The 23,682-nt window shown below is 35.9% G+C and overlaps 1 protein-coding gene across 6 annotated transcripts in view; it reads left to right on the top strand.

Annotated features, from left to right (window-relative positions):
• Window positions 1-23,682, top strand: part of LOC106667472 (ribosomal protein S6 kinase 2 beta-like) — a 218,111-nt gene that overhangs the window by 149,436 nt on the left and 44,993 nt on the right. The gene's annotated exons all lie outside the window — the stretch shown is intronic.

Below are 23,682 nucleotides of genomic sequence, written 5' to 3'. Positions count from 1 at the left end.
CAACCATTGAAACAATATAAATATACGCTCGTTTCTCTTCCTCTTATTCGCTACAGTCAACTTTCTTTTGGTTGTTCTTTTTGATTGTTGTTATTTGATTGATGTCCATAAAATTCGTTGTCCTTTTTCTCTTTTATATCGATCTTTCACTTTTTCTCTTACATATTCACTCTAACTTGCTCTCTATCCTCTCATTTTCTCTCCTTCCTCTCTCTCTCTCTGCCTCCCTCTTCTCTCTCTCTCTCTCTCTCTTTCTTTCTAACTCGGTTAATTTCACTATCTCTCTCTCCCTCTCTTGCTTTATCTCACTTACCAACACACACTCGCCAAACTACTGACTCCTTCAATCCCGTTTTCACTCTCTCTTTCTTTCTAACTCGGTTACTGTCACTATCTCTCTCTTTATCTCATTTACCAACACACACTCGCCAAAGCACTGAATACTTCAATTCTGTTTTCTCTCTCTTTCTCTCTCTCTCTTTCTAACTAGGTTACTATCACTATCTCTCTCTCGTTATCTCACTTAGCAAGACTCTCTCTCTTTATCTCATTACCAAGACACACTCTCTCTCTCTCTCTATCTATCTATATATCGATCTATCTTTCTATCTCACTTACCAAGATTCCCACTATCTCTCTCTTTTTTTGTCTCTCTCTCTCTTTCTCTCTCTATCTATCTATCTATCTCACTTACCAACACACACTCGCCAAACTACTGAATCCTTAATTCTGCTCTCTCTCTCTCTCTCTCTCTCTCTCTCTCTCTCTTTCTAACTAGGTTACTATCACTATCTCTCTCTTTATCTCACTTACCAAGACACTCTCTCTCTATCTCTCTCTCTCTCTCTCTCTTTCTAACTCGGTTACTTTCACTGTTTCTCACTCTCTCTCTCTCTCTCTCTATCTCTATCTCACTTACCAAGATTCTCTCTCTCTCTATCTATCTCTCTATCTATCTATCTATCTATCTATCTAATCTATCTATTTATCTATCTCACTTACCAACACACCCTCGCCTAACTACTGTATCCTTCACCTCTGTTTTCTCTTTTTCTCTCACTTACTCTCTCTCTCTCTCTCTCTCTCTCTCTCTCTCTCTCTCTCTCTCTCTATCTCTATCTATCTATCTCTATATATAGTTATCGTTTTACATAGGTATCTAACTATCTATCCAACCATCCATCCGTCCCTCTCTCTTTCTTTCACATATTTATAAGCTTTTATTTCTTTCTATTTTGGTCGGACTCCTAACTTTTTCCATTATCTTACTTATTTGTCTCTACTCCTTTATCTTTTATTTTTCCCTCGGTTTCCCCTTCTTCCTGCAATGCTCTAGTTTTCTCACTTTTCTCATTTTTTTAATTTTTATCCCTCAATATAAATCTTTCGTTTGAACTGTCAGTGTTCGTTTTTAATCGTTCAGCGAGAACATTTTTATATATTTATTTTCTCTCCCACACCTTTATCTCGTAAATCATGTTCCATTTGTATTACTTTTTTGATGGATTTTCTCTGGTATTTCATATATTTCCGGTGTCTGACACACGTTTCTTAACGCCCCGATCAATCTCAAACATTAATACGTTTAGAAGGAAAAAAGATTGATGGGATTTTGTTTAAGAATATGACGTCAGTTTTGTAATATAAAAATGTCGTCTTAAGCTAAAAACCTTTTGATTTCTGAATTTTGTTTCATTGTAGAAGAATATTCCCAAGGGTGAACATATAAGATACACAAACATTCCACTTCTCAATTAATTAGTTACAACCGGTTAAAACGTAATGAACATCGGGAATCCGTTCAATTTGCGTCATTTTCAGCATATTTGCCATTTAAATATTTTATCCGGTGACGTCTTAATAGGACAATAACGGTGATTTTCTTTGTTTCGACAAACCTTTTCTCTCCCATCACGAAGTGATGACGTCAATCTACATGTGTGATTTGTTTTTTGTTATTCTTTATTTTTGTTTTTGAGGGATTTATCCACCCTGAACGTTTGATCAGTGTGTACTCGCTGGACCCTAGCGAATGACAAACTGCTGACTAATTTTCAACAATACCATTACAGATAATGTTTTTATAGATAAATCCTCCTTTAAATAGACATGTTTATATCTGCAATTTTCAGTCTTGATTTAAATTAAATTTCTTTTAGCTTACCACAAATTGGTGTTGTTATAGTTGTCTCAGCCTCTGTAAGTAAGGAGAAACAATTAAAAACGGCTTTTAAATTCGGCTTACTATTTGGAGAGAAAAAACAAGTATTCTAATTTTGACCTTTAGCTTTAAAAGATTATCGGATAATAGATTACCAGAGGTAGCTCCTATTATTGATGAGTAAGCCCTTTTTTTCCAAGTGGACGTTAGTGTCACCCCTTTTCAGTTTTCCATTATTCATCATTTTTATAATGGTTTGTTTATTTTTTCAAATATTATCAGTATAAATTTTCAAATTTTAGGTTACTAGGGACCCAGTTTATCGAGTTATCATTTGTTTTTACTTAACAGTTAAATATAAATAATATATGACAACGAGATCAAATCAAGATCATCAAATCGAGGCTGAACAATAGTTTTTTGTGTCAAAATCAAATCATTGTAAAGATAAGAAAGTAGTTCATATTAAATTAATTATTTATTTTGTGTGGTGATTAGTGACCGTTAATCGATAATTATTCAGAGATCGTGAGATGCGGTCTGGTGTGATGTAGGTTTCAGAAAAACATTTGACTGGCAGTTTCAACACGAAACGCAAGAATGGCACAATTACACAGAAGTCAAACACTTTGAGCCCTGAAGATGATCTCAATAAAGATCGAAACCTTGGCACGATAAAGAAAATGTTTTTCTGAAACCTACATCACACCAGACCGCATCTCACGATCTCTGAATAATTAATTATTTATTATTACATATAAGCAAGTGTACATTAGGATAAAGAGAATCGAGATAAATCAATGGAAAGACTTTTTTTCACTTGTTTTATCAGGCAATATTTCTATCAATTTCACTAGTTTCGTGGTCCGCTTGAACAATTAATATCTTACAATTAATTAAGGTTTTCAGTTGAGATAAAAAAGTCAATGACACGAGCGGGATTCGAACCCACGATCTTCGGCTTGATACGCCGCTGGTCTACCACTTGAGGTATCGTGACCTCGATCCCCTCGGACACTCACACTGGACACCTTTTGAATTTTCACTCTTTTTTGCCATTTTTCAAATGTGTAATCGGATTGGATTCTCGGCGACAGATGAAATGGCCACGGAGAGCTTTAGTGAAGTATACTTCATTTTAAACTTATTAAATTCACTAGTTTCGTGGTCCGCTTGACCAATTAATATCTTACAATTAATTAAGGTTTTCAGTTGATATAAAAAATAGCAAAAAGGAGGGAATATTCAAAAGGTATGGTTGAGATGGGAGGTTGGTGTCCGAGTGGATCGAGGTCACGATAGCTCAGGTGGTAGAGCAGCGGCGTATCAAGCCGAAGATCGTGGGTTCGAATCCCGCTCGTGCCATTGACTTTTTTATCTCAACTGAAAACCTTAATTAATTTCTATCAATATTTCTTTAAATTATTTAAAACAATGTACAGTATAATTTTTTAAAATTTAATTTCCGCCTGAGCTTGTGATAAGTATAGAGTTTGGGAAAAAAAAGTATAAACGTTCATAAAATACACCAGCTTTCGGAATTGCGTCAATTATTGACTGTGTCAACTGGTATCTTATCTTGAAAGAATGCAAATTACCTCATTGGCGTAATTTGTGCATTCGATAACGTCTGGAAACGTCCTTTTTTTTTCAACATAAGAATATAGTTTTCCGTTAAATTTTGAATTATCTGAATATGTTTAGTTTTAACGTGGAATTATCTTAGGCTTTATGACAGTTGGTCCTGGGGTGGTTAAAAAATTACCAGTATAAAATACCAGTCAGCTTTATTATAGATTAAAAGTATAAATTGCAATAAAGTCTGATGGGAAGCAAAATTAATCAATAGATTGTAACAAAACGGCTAAATAAATCGTGGGAGTGAAGAAGAGAGGGGTGAACTTTATTTGTTGGTTTAAGTAAAAGGCTGTTGAAAAATTTATCAGGGTGCAATTTTATTCTAACCTTATTTATTCATCGTTTCGCCTTTTGACCATCAGTTATTCGGATTTTGGAACAGGTGCGGATTGTTTATATGCAATTAGCAACAAGGTGGTTTTCATCAAAAGCTAAATACTTAAAATGTAAGATAAATTTTATATTCATGGAACTGTGGCTAAAGAAAGTGATTTCACGAAAACTCTTGCTTCAGACCATTCGTTATTCGGAACTTTAATGGGAAATGGCATTAGAAAATCTTTTATGACTGTTTTCAAACTTCACAATTGCCCTATTAAATCTTAATTTTTTAATGTTCATTTTGTCTACCAATGGATACCAAAGACTCACGAATACTTCGGACCTTTTTCTTTTAGACCTCCCATCTAGGAAAAACATCGGCTGTTAGACTGCTTTTTATCAAATCTCTTACCTAGGATCTCCAGCCAATACGGTTGCGTTTAGATTTGGCCAAATCAGATCAGTTCATTTAGTCTCCCTAAATACAAATATGTTTAAATTATGGTAACTTTGAAGGATTGTCGATGGCTGATTAAATCAAACCTTGGAAATTTCATCCTATCAAAAGAAAACCTAATTATTGGACAGCTTAGGAGGTCCTGTTACAGCCCACCATGGACCTACAGGTACTTTTTTCATGGTCAGTCAGATTAAACCACAAAAAATATAGATTAAATTGTATCGAACTGGCCCCATTTAATAACATTCTGCCGACAGTTGTTTCGCCTTTTATTCATCATTTGTATTTTTTTAATGCATGCACATTTTTGCAATCATTGATGACAGATTTTAGTGAGCTCGGATTGACGGTTGTAAAATATGTACATACTTTGGTTGTAAATAAGATTCACTGGTGTTCACCTATTGGGTTGATGCAAAATAAATGCAGGTTTTCCTTTGCGCTTCATTTTTAACAAGCAAAACTACTCTGTTATTCTAGGGTTACATATAATTTTAAAACCTATTTTTCTTGCTTTCTTTCTCTTACAATCCTTTTAGTAAAAACGTTTCATTCAGTCTGTTCAGTACCTTCAAACAAAATTATGTCTAAGAGCGATTTTCGGCAAGTTTATTTTTACGAATTTAAACTTGGGCAAAGTGCACCGCAAACAAAGCATTGATGACATTTGTGGCAAGGAACCATAAATGAATCCACAGTGCAGCGTAGGTTCCGTAATGGAGGTTATGACCTCACGAGCAAAGAAGGTGGTGGCCGTCCTGCTATTGACAACGACCAATTAATGGCTATAGTTGAAGCTCGCCAAAAACTAATCGGGAAATGGCGAAGAACTTGGTATTGACCAATCCACAGTCGTTCGCCATCTGGAAGCTATTGGGGAAACAAGCTCGCCAAGTTCCGCATGAGCTCAAAATGGATCGCAGGTACGAGATCTATTCAATGCTTTCCGTACGCAACAAAACGATCCGGTTCTAATTCGTATAGTAACGTGTGACGAAAAATGGGTATTCAGTGCCTGAATAAGAGAGAACATACCAGGGCACTTCCCAAAGCCATGCTTACATAAAAAAAATATGGCCACTGTGTGGTGGTCATCTGCAGGACACATTACAGCTTCCTCAATCCGTGTGAAACCATCACTGCTGAAAAGTACTGAATGTTGCTGTGAGTAATGAAATGAGATGGACCAAAAACTGCGATGGCCAGCATAAATCGGAAAGGTCCTATCAATCCTTCATGACAACGCACGGCCACACGTCGCACAATGGATTCTGGCAATGTTTGTGAGTTGTGCTACGAGGCTTTACCACATCCACCATACTCAATAGATCTTTCTTCTACAGATTATCGTTTTTTTAAACATCTCAACAACTTTTATGCGAGAAACGGTTCAGAAGCCAAAATGACATTTAAAATGCATGTCGGGCGTTTGTAAAAATGTGTATATAGTAATGGAAGTTATTTCGATTAAATATTTTTTGTTGAAGTTAAATTGTAGGCTGCATTATTTTTTCACCAGCCCAATATTTAGAAAGTCCAATGATTAAAGTAAAATTAAATCAGTATTGTCGCATAGTTTTCTAGAAACTTCTGGAGTTCCTCAAGGGCCGCTCTTAGAGTCTCTTCTTTTTAAAGTGTATATAATCGATATCTCTGATTCTCCCATCCGTTACTTTTCGCAGCTGATTTAAAAATATTCTTAAAAATTAATTCTGTTTCTGTTTAATTGTACTCTTCTGGGATTAACGCATTGGTTGTGCGTTGGCAAAACTGTATAAATAGTAATGGAAGTTATTTCTATTAACTATATTTTGTTGAAGTTAAATTGTAGTCTGCATTATTTTTTCATCAACTCAGTAATTAGAAGGTGGAATGATTAAAGTAAAATTAATCTAGTTCTGGAGTTCCTCAAGGGTCGCACTTATGGCCTTTTCTGTTTAAAATCTATATAAACGATATCTCTGATTCTCTTTCATCCGTTATGGCCATAGGTTTCGCAGATGATTTAAAATTATTCTTAAAAATTAATTCTGTTCTTGGTTGCTTACAACTTCAATGTGCTTTAATAAAACTTAATAATTGGTGTTCAACTAATAATATTCTGTTCAATTCTGACAAATGTTCAGATATGACTTTCCATAAAATAAAATATCCTGTTAATTTTAACTACTCTATCAAACTCGCTTCTAACTAGACGAGAAATTTTTAAAGATCTTGGCATCATTAATGACAGTCAGATATCACAAATGTCAGATCTGAAATTAACGACTGCACTGTACAGAAGAAATTCTTTGATTGCATATTAATACATAAATTATTACATTCCTTAATTGATTTTCTATTCTATTCTAATATTTTATATTTATATTTATTCAATTATTTAGATTTCTTCACGAGTTACTTTTGTCCTATTGTTTATGAATTTAGTTTAAAACATTTTGAGCAAAACGCCAGTCAGTTTGCCTGTTAAAAGTTAACCAATGTGGTAAATAAATGTTTGATTATTTTAAAAAGTTGAGCCGCGTTTACATTTAAAAATAATAAATAGGATTTTCTAGTGTAATTTGAATTGTTAATTAATTAGTAGGGAGGGGAATTAATTAAGGAGGATTTCCCAATCTGAGTTTTATTGTACTGTTGTCAATGCGTGTCGCATTTTCGTTTTTTTTTATATGTTAAATATTGCAGAGGAGGGCTATTGAGATCGGGTTTTGGCAATTATGAAATTTATTACGCAACGATACACGGTTTGGCACGTGGTTTCGACCCACTACTTGATGTTATAATTTATCGATGGATACCCTTTTCCCAGTTGTACCCGGTTCGAATCGAGACTGAAACAGCCTCCAGGCGGCAATTCAGAACCAAATACGATCATCTCCAAAGTTGGAAATACAAATATTAAAGGAGGAAGTTTCTGATCCGGAGTGACTGTCTCTTCTGAAGAGGAAGTTTCGCCGGTTTCCGATTCACGGTGACAATTACCTGTAGCAGATTTTCGGGACAAAGGTGGCCAAATTTTAAATTAAATAAATACCGGAACATTATTACGATTTTATAGCCTTCGGTAAACACCCCGAGTGGATTTCTAAAAATAAATTGTATATAAATCATCTTTATCACTTTATAAGATTTTAATCGTTATCATTTAAAACTTGAAGTTATTTTAGGCTTATTTTGAAGTTGTCTGAATAAAAATAAATAAATAATAAAAATAAAAATTTAAAAAAATGAATAGCGATACCGTGTGGTTAGCCTTGGAATCCTGGATTGGAAAACCCATGATTAAATAATCCAGATTGAACAATTTTTTCACTACCGCCAAATATTTGCGGAATCTGCCGTCACAGTGCTGTTTTTTTTGCTTTTTTGTCTTTTGGTTTTTTCCTCTCGCCTGGCTCGTTTTCGCTTTCGCCGTCCCTGAACCCCGGGGGGTGAGCCTATCAAAAGTATGCGATATGGAAATTATGTCATAGAGATGAACCGCCTCCCGTTATCGACTCGACTCAAACCGGAAGATCGATGATTTTCGTATCGGTTCTGGGTTTTTTCTCCGAACAATCGGCCGTCGGGTCCGAAACGAATTATCTATTATTTTATTCAAAGTCTAGGGAGAACAAAAGAGCTTCGATGCTTTTTAACGCATCAACATACCGTCTACCTAAAAACTTTTTTCAATTTTTACCAGAACCGCGATCACTGTGGCATAGATCTCCGAATAAACTCTGAAAGGACAAGTAAGAATGTCAATTCGGTAAACAAGACGATATAGAGACAGATGGTTGTTTGATCATCGGGTTTTATCTACCTTGAAAGAATTTCATATAAAACACTTTAGATACTTGGTTGATTCTAATAACCTCGTTTTTTCCCACCACCGGTCAATACTCTTTTAATCGATTGTTTTCAAAGATTCAAATTAAAATTTCATCGGGGCCACTTGCCCGCCGCACTCGATAGGTCAAGATAGCTAGTCTTGCGAATTCCGACCACCGACGTTATGCATTAATCGCGTTTGTCCACTTTAAAAGTTGTTCCATTTGATAACACATTTACATAATCTGCACTAAAGGACGTCATACGGAATTCCTTGGCAACCCGGTTCTCAAAACAGTCCTCCTACTCCCTTTTACGACTTGGTGTTTATATTAGGCTTGATTTGTTGGTGTGGCTAAAAGCTTTTTTCCACTAGGTCCATCAGGTAGGACTACAGCGGTCGCTATTAGCTTCAGACCTTTTGTTATCCTATATGAGTTTTTCATTTATGTTTGTTTGATTTAGCATGATCTTTTTGAGCAGAATCCTTCTCCCTTTTAAACCTTAATAGTAACTGGGCACGACGGTGTCCTCTCCTTGGCACCTACACAAGGCTTCTGCCACTTCTAGTCCAGACAGTTTTTCCAGTTTTACCACAAGTATGATGTAAGCTTAGAAGAGTATGAAGTAGTAGACCTCTTTCTTCGGGTGTTGTTCCACTCGGTATGAATTTTTAACTTGGTTATCCTTTTGAAATTTGAAGTTGCCGAGGTTTAAAAATCTCTCTGGTTTGTTTATGAGTGACATTTTGTTTTACCTCTGAACTGTAATCTTGTTCCTACTTCCTTTTTCCACCTGGTGTTTGTATTGGGCTAGAGTTGTTGATATGAGTAAAAGCTTTTTGCACTGGATCCATCAGGTAGGACTACAGTGCTCGCTATTAGCTTCAGACGTGTTGTTATCCTACATGAGTTTATCATTTATGTTTGCTTGATTGAGCATGTTCTTTTTGAGCAGGATCCTACTCCTTTTTAAACCTTAATAGTAACTGGGTACAACGGTGTCCTCTCCTTGGCACCTACGCAAGGCTTCTGCCACTTCTAGTCCAGACAGTTTTTCCAGTTTTACCACAAGTATGATGTAAGCTTAGAAGAGAATGAAGTAGTAGACCTCTTTCTACGGGTGTTGTTCCACCCGGTGTGAATCTTTAACTTGGTTCTCCTTTTGAAATTTGAAGTTGCCGAGTTTTAAAAATCTCTCTGGTTTGTTTATGAGTGACATTTTGTTTTACCCCTGAACTGTAATCTTGTTCCTACTTCCTTTTTCCACCTTTTTGAGCAGGATCCTACTCCTTTTTAAACCTTAATAGTAACTGGGTACAACGGTGTCCTTCTCTCCTTGGTACCTACACAGCTTTTACCACAAGTCTGTTGTTAGCCTTGAAGAGACTTTATGAAGTGATAGGTCTCTTTCTTCGGGTGTTGTTCCACCAGGTATCTTAAACTCAATTCTCCTTTTGAAACTTGCCGAAGTTTAAAGAACTCCATGGTTTGTTTATGAGTGACATTTTGTTTTCCCACGAAGCACTGTAATCTCAGGTGGGAGCCAGTGCTTTGAGAGCTTTTTGAATGTCAGAGTAGACCTTTTATTCCCAACTTGCTAATGCCGCGATTTTTCAAATTTTTCAAGGGAAAATGACATTTTTACAGGATGCCCTATATGATATAGACTGATAGACCTTTCTACAATGTTGATCTTTTTAGTACCACGATTGGGCATGTCTTTTACATCTTGTAATCATGTCAACCATGTACATCGCCAATGGAATGACGTCCTTCCGAAGTTACTCTATTATTTTTGGTTTTGACCTTATGGAGTCTACTTTTTTTGTGAAACTGATCATGTTTCTCTGTAGTTGAAAATCTCTGGTAGTTCTGTCACATCTCAAGGGCGGAAATCAGCGTAATTCACAATTCAGTGATACTCAGGCACCAGGACCTCACAATCGCCTCAGTCTTATCATCGACCAGACGGCTTTTTTTTTCAAAACGTAAGCGTTATTTGGCTGTTGTACGTTTTAGTTCTATTCAGTAAAAAAAAAATATCCAGCTTGAGATTATTGGGGTTTGATAAGCCGCTGACCAGAACATGACCTGGCAATTTCCCTGTCCTGTTTCTCGAGCCGTGGTCCGCCGGTCTTCGCTTTTCCAGCTTGTAATTTTCCTCGTTATATAAAAAACACTTGCCTAATTGTATTCCCATCAAATATTTGTTTTGTCGATGCCTTAAGTTGTTTAACTGAGATATTGGTTTTTTAATTTCTTGGTTTTTCCTACAACCCTGTTTATTTGATTTTTTGTTTGTTTCTACGGGCTTTGAGTAAACGGATATACAATTCCATTGCAGACTATTTTATTCCACTACGATTTTGTGAAACATAATAAATACGTTCTGTTTTCTAAGTAATACAAATAAAACTCAGTCTCTCTGCGAATACATTGAAGGTCGTGGTTTTTACATGTTGTTTATTATTTTTAAAGCCTGTTTTTATCCGACAGTCTTCAGGAGATACTGTATTTTCTTTTCAATCTATGCGAAGATCAAAATCACGTTTTGCTATGAAATGTTCGTTTTCTTGTTACCTTCTTCTACCTTCTTTGTATTTGTTTCTTTTCTCGTCTTAATCGAAATAACTGTTCCACGGTCCGACCTGAAAAGTTCCAGTCCTAGGAATGTAAGCAGAACCGTGTCAGGCACATTTAACTTTTTTTTCAAGTTGCATTTGTCCGTTTGACCGGCTGTAATGAGCGGTCCGCCCCTTCTCGCTGTTACCCCACGCGCAGGCAAAATAATTACAGCACTTAACAATTTAAACATAAATAAAATACTCTTTGAGTATGGCAATACTCTCATTTGTCATTTTTCTAGTGAATAATACTACAAGAGATAAGAAATAAAATGACTAAGTCGAGATGACTAATGACTTGCACTTTTATTGACTTCGGATTCATAAACGACCTACAAAGAGTTAATTATGATTAATTTATCCAAGTTTTTAATTATTAGTTGATGACTGTTGACACTTATCACCTCTTATCAAGTAGATCTTAATTGTTTTAAAATATGCCCGATACAATTTTTTTCAACCGAAAATAATCTAAATAATTCGAGATTTTTCATGTTTGAATTAACTGATTTGTCATTATGATTAATTACTGTCTGACCGTTTGCGACTCGTAAATGTGTCATATATATTATATTTTCCTAGTTGGCTTTCTGGATTCTTTTATTTCCTTCCGAGGAAAAAAATTGTTAGATAGAAATATTTGACTATGCTAATTTTTTTTTTTTTTAACATTGGAAAATTATTGTAAATCAAGGTTGCGTGTTGTCTTATTTCCCACGATACAAGGACGAATTATGACGCATGTTTGATGCACTTTGTCCCATGATTTTACACTTGGCCTCCAGTCAATAGGTTTTTGAACATTCGACACTTGTACTTTTTTTAAATTATAAATAGTCGGATTTTTTAAAATAAATTTGGAAAAATATTTAACACAGTTTAATAGAGGCTTCGGTGGCGGGAACGGTTTAGGCGTTGACACGGCGCTCATCACTGTAAGGTAAAGGTCCCGGGTTCGAATCCAGCGGCCCTGCATTCCAACCCTACATACTTACAAATGTTTTTTTTTTTTTTTCAAAAACACCGGCACCCTGAGGTTTATATGACCTCTGCTATTGCGAACCCTCGTAAAAAAAATAATAACAGTTTAATAATTTCAAGTAAATAGTAAGTACAAGTTGATATAAAATGAATGAAATACGGCTTATATTTTTCATTTTCGTTTTTTTTTCACTTTTGTATCGAGCTAGATCTGCTCTGTTTTCATCTAAAACCAATTTCGTTTCAGATTGTTTAATTGTAAAAAGGCAATTAACGTTTTTCAGGTTGATGTAGCTTTAAAGATAGGCGGTTTGTTGTAAGATGTTTATATTTAATTGACGAACTATATTGCAGTTTTATTTTCATTTTCCACCTCTAACTTTTCTCAATTTTTCAACGAATTTATTTGAAAATTAACATCGTTTTTGTGTTCAGAAGGTCCTAAATGATTTTAAAAAAAGATCAACCCTTTCGTTTATCCGGGTGTCTTTTTTGGTCCTTCCACCGCTTCCTAATCCTTTTAGCCGAAATAACATGTTTTAGGGTGAATTTACATAAATCAACACCTTTTTCTGTTTGAATTATTATTACGGACTTAATTAATCATGATTATACAAAGACTGACTAAATAATTACTATCTGGTTTTTGTTTTTTCGACCTAAATTACATGATTGCATCGCAATTACATAATTAAATTGTTCGAGAAGATTATATAAAAACGAATATTTCAATTATGCTTAAATGGCATTTTGACACCGAACACGCTATCTAGAAAAGATTGAAAAATAAATATTTACATTACGACTTTGCACTCTTCTAATTTTAACGATTAATTATTTTTCTCACAGACTACCAGACTTTTACAAATATATCATAAAAATCATCGCAAATATTTTGAAACGTGACAATTTTAATGCGGATTTTGAAGATCTGGTGGTGCGCTATCGAAAACTTACAATTAGACACTCTCTGAAAATCGAACCATGCTGATGTAAATGATAAGTCAATATACGCATGCCAATCTCTCTCTCCTCCTCTCTCTCTCTCTCTCTCTCTCTCTCTCTCTCTCTCTTTCTTTCTCTTTCTCTTTCATTCTCTCTCTCTCTCTATCTATCTATCTGTCTATCTATATATCTGTCTGTCTAGGTTTCTTTCTTTGTGCGACAGTTTTATTTATTTTATCTTACTTACTCACATCCACTCTATTTCGCATGCTTTTTCTCTTACTCTCTCTCTCTCTCTCTTTCTCTTTCTCTCTCTCTATCTATCTATCTATCTATCTATCTATCTATCTATCTATCTATCTATATATCTGTCTGTCTAGGTTTCTTTCTTTGTGCGACAGTTTTATTTATTTTATCTTACTTACTCACATCCACTCCATTTCGCATGCTTTTTCTCTCTCTCTCTCTCTCTCTCTCTCTTTCTGTATCTATCTATCTTCCTGTCTGTCTGTCTATATTACACACTTTCTCCCTATGTTTATCTATCTTTCTTTCTTTGTACATCAGTTATTTAATTTATCGTACTTACTTACATTCAATTTATTTCGCATGCTTCTCTCTCTCTCTCTCTCTCTCTCTCTCTCTCTCTCTCTCTCTCTCTCTCTCTCATACACACACACACACACACACACTTCTTATGCCTATTCCCTGTTTTTTTCTTGTTACACATTTGATGTTCAAAAATACTTACTAAATTTTGTTTTTCTTTGTTACAGGTATGTAGCTGAGAATTTGTAGTCAGTTTCTCGTGATGAGGTAAGGTGATACAGTTGTTTCACTTAAACTCCTACACCAAAACCATTCTAGTAGAACAACAAAAGGACAATTGATCTTTTGTTGTTACAAAGCCCATATTATGGTGTATGAAAATTTAACAACATAATGTAAAGGGTTCTAAGTAAAGTTCTATCCATTTGAATGGGTTTGGATATGGAACGCGAAAGCCTTGAGTACTTTGGTCATCCCCCGGAAGTTCGAATTTCCAAAATAATAATATGCGGGATTTCTATTGAGATCTGATTTTTTTTTTTTTTTTTTTTTTTGAGGAAATGAAGTTTGTAGTGAAGGAAATAATCTAAACCAGGCGGTAAAATGCCGGATGTGCCGACCCCGAACCCGGCTCCACCGCCGGATGAAAACTTTTACAAGAAAGGTCTCCCGTTTGCCCCCCTCGTCCTCCTCTTCTCGCGCTTCGCTTTTCTCGAGTTGTTCGCGACAATTGGGAAAACCGAGTTATAAAGCGCAAGAGGATTTGTCGGAACGTATAAAACCAAAGGGAAAACAGTAAATCCAACGTGGGAAAGGAAAATTGGTGTTTTGCACCTTTCCAGAAAAACGTTTATTTATCTCTCATTGTAAGTCCGCATGTCGTAAAAAGTGGAGGCGTTTTAGACGCTTGAAATGCAGAAGAGCTTTGGATTTATCAACCCGAATTTCTATGGCTCTCTTCTTCTCAAAAGCTCCCTTTTTTTCCTCAAGTTTTTACCTTGACAATCAATCACATTCTCTATTTCTTCCTATCTCTTCTTTATTTTATGATTATATTTCTTAGTTATCGTCTTTCTCTTATTCGTGCTCTATCTTTACAATATCAACCATTCTCGCACTCATCATTAACTTACATCATCCTTTAATTTAATCAAAACCGTTGTGAGGCCACGGTGAACAGTATAAAAAACGTGAGTCCTGGGAAAATAATTAAATTTTAAATCTCCTAGTTACGTGGGTTTTTCAGTGACCAGTTGATTAATAATTTGTTGGATTCGAGATGATCTGTCAGGAATGAGGTAGTTTAGAAAAACACATTTTTTAATTTTTTGCCAACGTTTCGACCTTTTTTCGGGTCATCTTCAGAGCGTAAAGTGTTGTTCTATTCTCTTGGTGTCATATTGGTTTTGTGTTCTGTCACAACACTTTCACAGAAAAGCATTATGTCACCACATGAATAGCACGTCTCTTTATGCCCTGAAGATGATCTAATAAAGGTCGAAACGTCGGGAACAAAATTAAAAAATGTATTTTTCCAAACTACCTCATTGTTGACCGCTCTTCACGAATCCACTGTTAACCCTTCAACATATATTAGTCCTAAATGTTTAACGGGCGAGATTCGTGCCAGACATAGAAATACTCGGTATTAAGGGGACAAGAATTTTTTTTTAAACTTTTAAACTTCTTCTTCTTTTTATTATTATTTTAGTTCTTTACGGAATAATTGTTCTTTTTAGAATTAGGTAATAAACATTTTCTATTAAATGTCCTATTTTTACAACCAAACATATTTTTTGGCATGCAGAATATCAATAAATCTAAATAGATTAAAATTTAAGGGTGGTGCTTTAATTTTGCCCATAGGTGTAGTTTCAATGTGACAATTTATAATAGTTTCAAAATGGTTATACCGGGTGTCCTTAATATTTTTTAGTCTAGTTTCAAATTTTTTAACTTTTTTTTGGAGAAAAATTATACAGGGTACCTCAGGCCCAGTTCAACTTCAAAATAACAAATACAACCCTATGCATCCTAACACATCATTTATAGGTTTTTTTACGCTGAAACAATGGTGCAATCGAATTTTAAAATGGTCAAAAAATAACAAAGTTATGGGGAAAAAAGTTTGAAAAAACGCATTTCTGTTGTTTCGTTGTTAAGTCCAATAATTTCTTTTTCGCTAAAGTAAATATTAATTAAGGCACTATTGTAAAATTTGTTTCCTCCCAGGAATTAAGATTTGCTCTCATAATGTGTGTTTGACCACGTCAAACAATGACAGAATGTAAACAAAAAAGGCAATTAATGTTTAGTGAAGAAGGGATATTGGACTTAACAACAAAACAATAGAAATGCGTTTTTTCAAACTTTTTTCCATAACTTTGTAATTTTTGACCAATTTAAAATCAGATTGCACATTTTTTCAGCGTAAAAAGTGCTTCAAAATGACATATAAGGATGTATAGGGTCGTATGTAAAATTTTGGAGTTGAACTCAGCCTGAGGCACCCTGTATAATTTTTCTCCAATAAAAGATGAAAATTCAAAACTAAACTAAAAATATTATTATTTTTTAAATAGTATTTGATATATTTAAGAGAAATTCAGCCGGTTCATCTAAAAAGTAAGCCCTGTTTATGAACGTTTTGCTTTTAAAGTTCACTTTTAGAAATAGTCTCCCTTGTGGACAGTGGAAATTATTGTCACCGAGTTTACTCAGCAATTTCAGCTCCCGGTTTTGTATTAATTCACAGGGGAAAAGGGACGATTTGACAGAAATGCTAAAAATTGCAACTTCGCACCCGACCTCTAGGCAATTAACCGGAAAGGCCTTGACACGGCTTTCCCTCCCCAAGCCCGTAGAGACTTCCATTACATAAACACGAAAGTTTTGTGTTTTTCACAAAAGGAAAAATGAGTTCCAACCCATATACCGCGAAAAATTTAAAATTTAAACACGTTACTATATTTGCAGTGATTTACTTTTCCTTTTTGGCGACTTTTCAATTTAAATAATTTTTAATCGGGGGAAAAAAGTGGAATAAAAATTATTGTGCATGGCACCACATGTGCAACAACGCGTCATCAGTAAAATATGAGGCCTTGCGTTGTCATTGAAGCTTTCAGTTTTATTGGCTCATTGCAGGCCGCGTCTGTTTTTTTTATTAGAATTGTCCATTTCAATTAGACCGTAATTAATTAATTTAATTTAATCCCGGAATGTGCTTTGATTTATTAAGGTTTTTTCCCCTCAAAAACGCGGGTTTTCCCACTCACGACGAAGCCAGCGCTCCAATATTCCACCAATCACGCCAGGATTTCCCAATCACGAGCGCGTCGTGCCGTAGATGTTTGGAGTGGCTCGATGGAGTTTGGACCGGTCGAATATTAAGGTGGCCATTCACGATCACTCCAAATGGAACCGCGCCAAGCGTTCCATTTGGAGTGCCTGAAATTTGAGGGGCATTCACGACCGCTCCACAGCCAGTCGCTCCGAACGTCAACCAGTGAATTACCTTTTCAAAATGGATGACGATCTCTTGTGCTACTCTTCTGTTTATTTACATATTAAAAGCAAAAAATCGAAGAGAAAATGGTGTAAGAAGTGGCTCCTGAACAGAAGCCGTAATACCCATATCAATTTGATGAAAGAACTTTCCCTTGAACCNCTGCTTGGAGCGATCGTGAATGGCCACCTTAAGGCACAGCCGGTTCAGTTTTGCCATTGACGTGGTTTTTGGAACGGCGTCGCTCCGTTTGGACTGCTAGGAGCGATCGTGATTGGCCACCTTTAAGCCAGAATGTTCTTATACGCCCTGGGCCACACTTCCCATCTATTTTTCCTTGAAGGATAACCTGCAGCAAATGATATTTCTCATTGCGCGTTATGTGTCCAAAATATTTTAATTTTCTTCCCTTTATGGTATTGAGGATTTCTAGCTTTTTATTCATGCGCTGTAATTACACATTAGCGACTCTGGCTGTCCAAGGTATCTTCAGAATATCCTCCACATTTCGAATGCTAACAGCGTCCGGCATAATGTATCAGTAAAGGGCCAAGTTTCAACCCCATAAAGAAGTATACTGAATACATAGAATCGAAGTATTCGGGTACGAAACCTGATAGATAAGTCCCGGTTGTCAAGACTTTCCTCATTTTCTGGAAGGAATTTCTTGGTTGTTCAATTATACAACGGATTTCCCAGTTATCCTTGACATAGCACCCCAAGTATTTATAAGATGATACTCTCTTAATTATCTCACTGCCAATCTTGAGAAGGTTCTGTGAACCATTTTGTTTTTTACTGGTAACCATCCATTTTGTCTTCTTCAAGTTAAGTCGTAATCCCATGGAACTGCTTTCTGTAGCAACAGAATCCAACAATCCTTGCAAATCTGCCAGACTTGTTGCAAGGAGGACAGGGCCGTCAGCGTATCTTATGTTATTAACAAGAACCTTCACATGTAGGTATTTTCCTTCCAGAGCACTGCTTGCACTCCTGTGTCCACTGCTTGAAACGATTGCCTTTTCGAAACTGGTGGTCCTTCATCAATTTTCTCAGTATCGTCCTCACCTTCAAGCGCAGCACTACTGTCGGCGAAATCAGCGTCAGTGAAATCCCCGGTGGTCAGCACTTCGCCGTCAACTCGTACGAAATCTGGGACGTTGACGGACATGATGTGTAACGCAGTCATCCAATCTCCCTCTTGTGACCAAAACTTCACGTTCTTCGGCGATGTCATTGACAAAACCGTCTGGTGACAGTTCACTTTCGTGTGGATTTCATTTAAGGATGTCCCTCAATTATCCAGGATCTATGACTAACCCAGGTTTGACTTACTTTCTTTCAGTTATTCTTGGCGAATTATCGTCTGTCTCAGTTTGTTGATGGAGTAGACGAACTTATGGTTACCTACAGCGGAACATTTAGTTAAAACTCGCAAAAACTAGCGTCATTGGTTGAAGAGGTCATCTAGCAAGGACACCCCGTATATTAAGCAGTATAAAGGAAAACTTTTGGGAAAGGAAAAACGTGTAAAATATAGTGGTGTAGTGATCCTGAAAGCCTGATTGTGTTCGTTGTAACGCTGATTAGCCAGGACCTCTGTTCAAGATCGTTACACAAAATGGTATCCCAAGGCACAATTCCTTTTAACGTACTCTGTTCCGCCGAGAAATTCCGGATTAGTTTCTAGCAACAAGAGCCCACATAAAAGTGGTAATGGACGGCACATCGGAGTTGGCAGACGTTTAATTTCGTCACGGGCGTTGTAAAACGTAATGAAAACGAGCGTCGAAATGGTCTTTTGAGCCGTCCGATGAGACTGCGCCTGTGACCGGTGGTGACTCATCCGTTTAAGCCAGATATTTCCGTTCCATGAACTTAACCGGAACAGGACGCAATAAAGGAAAGACCGTAATCAGGAAAAGGGGGAGCTTTTTCACGGGGACTGCCGTCGCCAACGCACAAATATTTGGTCGAGAGATAAGCCCGGGATATAAGTTAATAAGATAATTTACTGATTAGGAAGACACGATTTACCTGTTTAAAATTCCATCGCGTCAATACGAAATAGGTCGTTTTTGAAAACCTCGTGACAAACCAGGGTTAAAAACAAAAATAAAGCGTGTACTTTAAAGCTTTTAAAATAATTATATTATATACCTCTCGGGCAAATTAAATCCAAACATTTCTACCTTTTTTTCCGCTTCAACCACTCTGATGAGATGACGTTCCGCGTTCTGAACAATAGACCATAGACGAGGAGCTCAGCCGTTGAAAGTCTGGTCTAATTAAAGAATTCAATCAATTTGTCAACAAAAGTGGCAAGCACAAGCTATCCAAGGAATTAATGGCCATCGTAAGAGCCTTAATTTATGTTTCTGAAAGAAATTTGATATCGGGAAGAAGGTTATCCTTTCAGATCCAAAAAGTGCCTTAGATGCAAAATTTCAATCGCAAAACACAATTTTGCAAGTTTCAATTTCAAAAGAAAAACAACCAGTAAAAAATACATACTTTTTGGACTTGGGTATTTATCATAATGAGACTGTTGACAAAATAGCAAAACAAGCTAGATGGGGAAGCAATTAAAGCCGTCATTACAACTTCGGGTGCGAAAAACACCATAAAATTTAAAATAAAAGCACAACATTGCTCTGTTAACCCCCAGCATAATATTACAACATGGTTTTCAAATTCAAAATTCAGTAAGAGGGATTGTTTTCTGCGGCTCTTTTCTGTACATGATTGAACGTTAAAGAATTATATGCGTTCAGTGTGTAAAATAACAGAAAATTTAGAACATTCTATAACAGGGTGCAAAAAATTTCAATGCAAAAGGAGAAAATTTTTTAATAAAATATACATGATGAAACATGTAGCAAAACCAATAAATTACAAGTGCACAAGAGACCTGGGCGTTTATAAAATTATTCTGCACTTTGTGTACAGGGTGCTTCTCGGGTTACAGACTTTGCCCATAGATTCGACATTCAAAATGGAATCGAAAAGTCCTAATTAACTGTGGTCACATCAATTAACTATTCCACTTTTTCTGATTTTTTAAGATTTCACGACCTTGCTTCAAATTGCTTTTTTAATTACTTTTTTCAAAGATGAAGAAATTGTTGAAGGAAAAGAAAAATCCGTAGTTGAAGGATTGCTATGGTGGAAATAAAAAAGATGTATTTCATCGTATTATTCGTTACAAAAAGTAGCCATAGTGTTAAAGGGGGGCATCAGTGGTCGCAACGGTTTAGGCGTTGACACGGCGCTCATCACGGTAAGGTAAAGGTCCCGGGTTCGAATCCAACGACCCTGCATTCGTACCCGACATACTTACAATTTTTTTTTTCAAAAACACCGGCACCCTGAGGGTTGATATAACCTCTGCTGTTGCGAACCCTCGTAGAAAAAAAAGTCTCCATAGTGTTAAGAAGATATCACATAGATAACTAAAAAAAACTTTTATTCCAGAGAATAATAATACAATAATTCTTTAATCAATTTTGCAGTCGTATTGGTAAATAAGTAAACACTTGCACTATTTCGGTTTCGAACCCAAATAAAAAAAAAGTTTAATAAATTCATTCAAATTTCCTTAAATTTGTTTTATAATTTTCCACCTTACCAATCCGTGAGGCACGGTTTTTCCTTTCCTCCATCAATTTCTTCATCTTTGAAAAAAGTAATCAAAAAAGATATTACACCACTAAAAAGGATATTAAATGGAATACGTTTTCTAAAATTTGCTGGTCTCTAGGTTTGGAAATAATAGTTTAGAATCATTATAGTAAGTTTTTTAACTTTGAAAAAAAAAAAAATCTTCCCCAAAGTTCTCGCTACTAAAATATTTATTTCATGAACCTTTACAAGTTTAATATTGAGCACATCTCATTGGAAATTTAACGCAGTTTTCAAAGGTATCAACGGATTTGTCCAAAACCTTTTAGTTTTGGAGTTACCATTGTTTATTTAAAGCAAGTTCGTGAAATCTTAAAAAATCAGAAAAAGTGAAATAACTCCGAAACTGTTGATATTCGGACCATAGTTAATTAAGACTTTTTGCTTCCATTTTGAATGTAGAATCTTCTGGCAAAGTTTGTAACACGAGTAGCCGAACACCTATGTGTGTTTCTTAGTGACCGGTTGTTTCATAATTTGTTGAAGCCGTGATTAGCGGTCAAGAATGAGGTAGTTTAGAAAAACACCTTTTTTATTTATTGCCGATGCCAGGCCCTGAAGATGACCCGAATAAAGCTGGAAACGTCGCCAAAAAAGGTGTTTTTCTAAACTATCCTATTCTTGACCCCTCCTCACATCAACAAATTACTTTGTATATACAATAAATTAAGGTTTTTAGTTGAGATGAAAAACCTTAATTTATTGTAAAATATTAATTGGTCAAGCGGACCACGAAATTAGTGAACTTTGTATATAGTTGTGATATAACAATTTTAAAAATTAAAATGTAATTATTTACTTATTTGTGTTCTGTATATCTATTGTCCATGGAGCTATTTATTCGTTTATTTATTGAGTAATATATTTATTGTGTATATAAGTAATGTAGTCCATGTACTTTATGAATCGGAATGTTGTCTATCGCGGATAGTTCGGCACATTAATCAATATTATATCGCAGACCCTTTCTCAGTCTCTGTGTCGGTTTTCAGAAAATTTTTACATTTTTACAACTTTTAGGAGTGATTCACGGAGCCTTGTTTATTTTTATTTATTTATTCATATATTTATAATTTTTTTGTATTTTGTATTTATTTTTTATTTTGATTTTTTCCTTGGCCACACATTTGTTATCTATTTAATCTGTTTGTAATTTTTTTATCTGTTAAGTTTTTAAATGTTAAATTACTACATATGATGTTCAGTTTTGGGTCCTTTGACCCGTTTGAACTGCAAAAAAAGAATAATGAAATGTTTACAAATCGAAACGAAAACCGAGCCCCGGTGATTATCTCCACGTGTGTAGAGTGTATTTCGTGTAGCGAATGTTTGGTAAACATTTGGACAGCGACCAAATAGAGACCGTGGGGTTCTTTTTTCCGGAACGGGGAACAAACCGAAAGGGAAAACTTCGTAGGAAGATAATGGGGAACTGGGCCAAGAGTAAGTAGAAAGAGCGATCCGGAGAGGGGAATCGAAACCGAATTATCAACCCGGCGACAAAGGTGATTTAATTATATTCCAGTTTGTTATCTTTTTTGTTTTATTTACGGAAAACCGTTTTACGAAACGGGCCGACCAATATTTTCATCTTGGTTTATTATTTTTAACAAGAGCTTACCAGCCAAATGCGATTTTATCCACCAACAGCACGCAGATGAATATCACCACCTGTTGCGGATTTGTTACCAAAGTCAATTAATTATACAAATTGTCAAACTGGAAGAAATAACAACAAGAATGAAGAAAGTAATGAAATATTAATCTTTTTATGTAAGGTTTTGGTTGAAATGAAAAAGTTAGTGTCACGAGTGGGATTCGAACCCACGACCTTCGGCTCAATTCGTTGCTGCTCTAACCTCAAGTGGTTATAATGTACATTAATTAAAGTTTCACGTTTTTTAACGTTTAATAATAATTGAGTCTTTGTCTAAAAAAGTAAAAAAAGTAAATTGTTAAGGAAAATGAAAAAAAAACACTTGGGCACTCTCAGCACGACACGCAAGAATGGCATAATTACACAGAAGACAAACACTTTGAGCCCTGAAGATGATCTCAATAAACATCGAAACGTTGGCACGATAAAAAAAATGTTTTTCTGAAACCTACATCACACCCGACTGCATCTCACGATTTCTGAATAATTAAAAAAACAAAAAACAGATAAATTTTGTTTTAATTAGATTTTTAATTAACATTTCAATATCGGATATTTCCTCCTCCTCCGTTAATTATATCTCGAAGACATCTCGGCATACTTTCTACCAGTCTGGAAATGTCTCTTTGCTGGAGGTTAGCCCATTCTTCACGAAGAGTACTTTCAAGATCGTGGAGTCTATCAGGATGTGATTGCTGTTATTAGACTTTTGAGGTTATACCATAAATGTTCGATGGGGTTCAAGTCTGGAGAACGGGCCAGTCTCTAAGACTCTGGTGTTATGCCGTTGAAGGTACGTTTGTACTTTGCATGTCGCTGATTTCATGGAGGATAGGCAACGCATGATGTTCCAAAATTTCATGCACATAGAGAGTGGCCGTCAAACACACTCCACGAACAACAACCAACTCTGGGCGACTCTCCATTCAAATTTCCGCCCACACCATCACTGAGCTACGTTGAAAAGGTCGCCTCTGGGAAAAATTACAAGCTTCGTACCTTTCATTTCGCCTACTGCACACCCTTTCAGGCCCATCGGAGATCGTAGAGGAAATCTACACTCTGTCAAAAGTACAGCTTACCAATGGCTGTGCTCTCGAGCAAATGCGAGCCGTGCAACTCTTGAGTGCTCTGGTCAATTCTGGTCCTAGGAGCGAAAAGCTATCAGTCTGATTCAATCTTCTTCGAGCAGTGCCTTCAGAAATTTCGAACTTCTTGGAGCTGATGAACACAACATTGAGTCGGTTTTGCAAGATGCTCAAAGTCAAAAAACGGTCATCCTGTGGTTCTGTTACTAGGGCGTCCAGAACCGGGCCTTTGATGGTAGGACTCGAAATCT

Source organism: Cimex lectularius, unplaced genomic scaffold (genome assembly GCF_000648675.2).
Source record: "Cimex lectularius strain Harlan isolate CLEC.00 unplaced genomic scaffold, Clec_2.1 scaffold307, whole genome shotgun sequence".
In the NCBI taxonomy this organism is placed as follows: domain Eukaryota; kingdom Metazoa; phylum Arthropoda; class Insecta; order Hemiptera; family Cimicidae; genus Cimex; species Cimex lectularius.
This window is presented reverse-complemented; position numbering and strand designations above follow the sequence as displayed.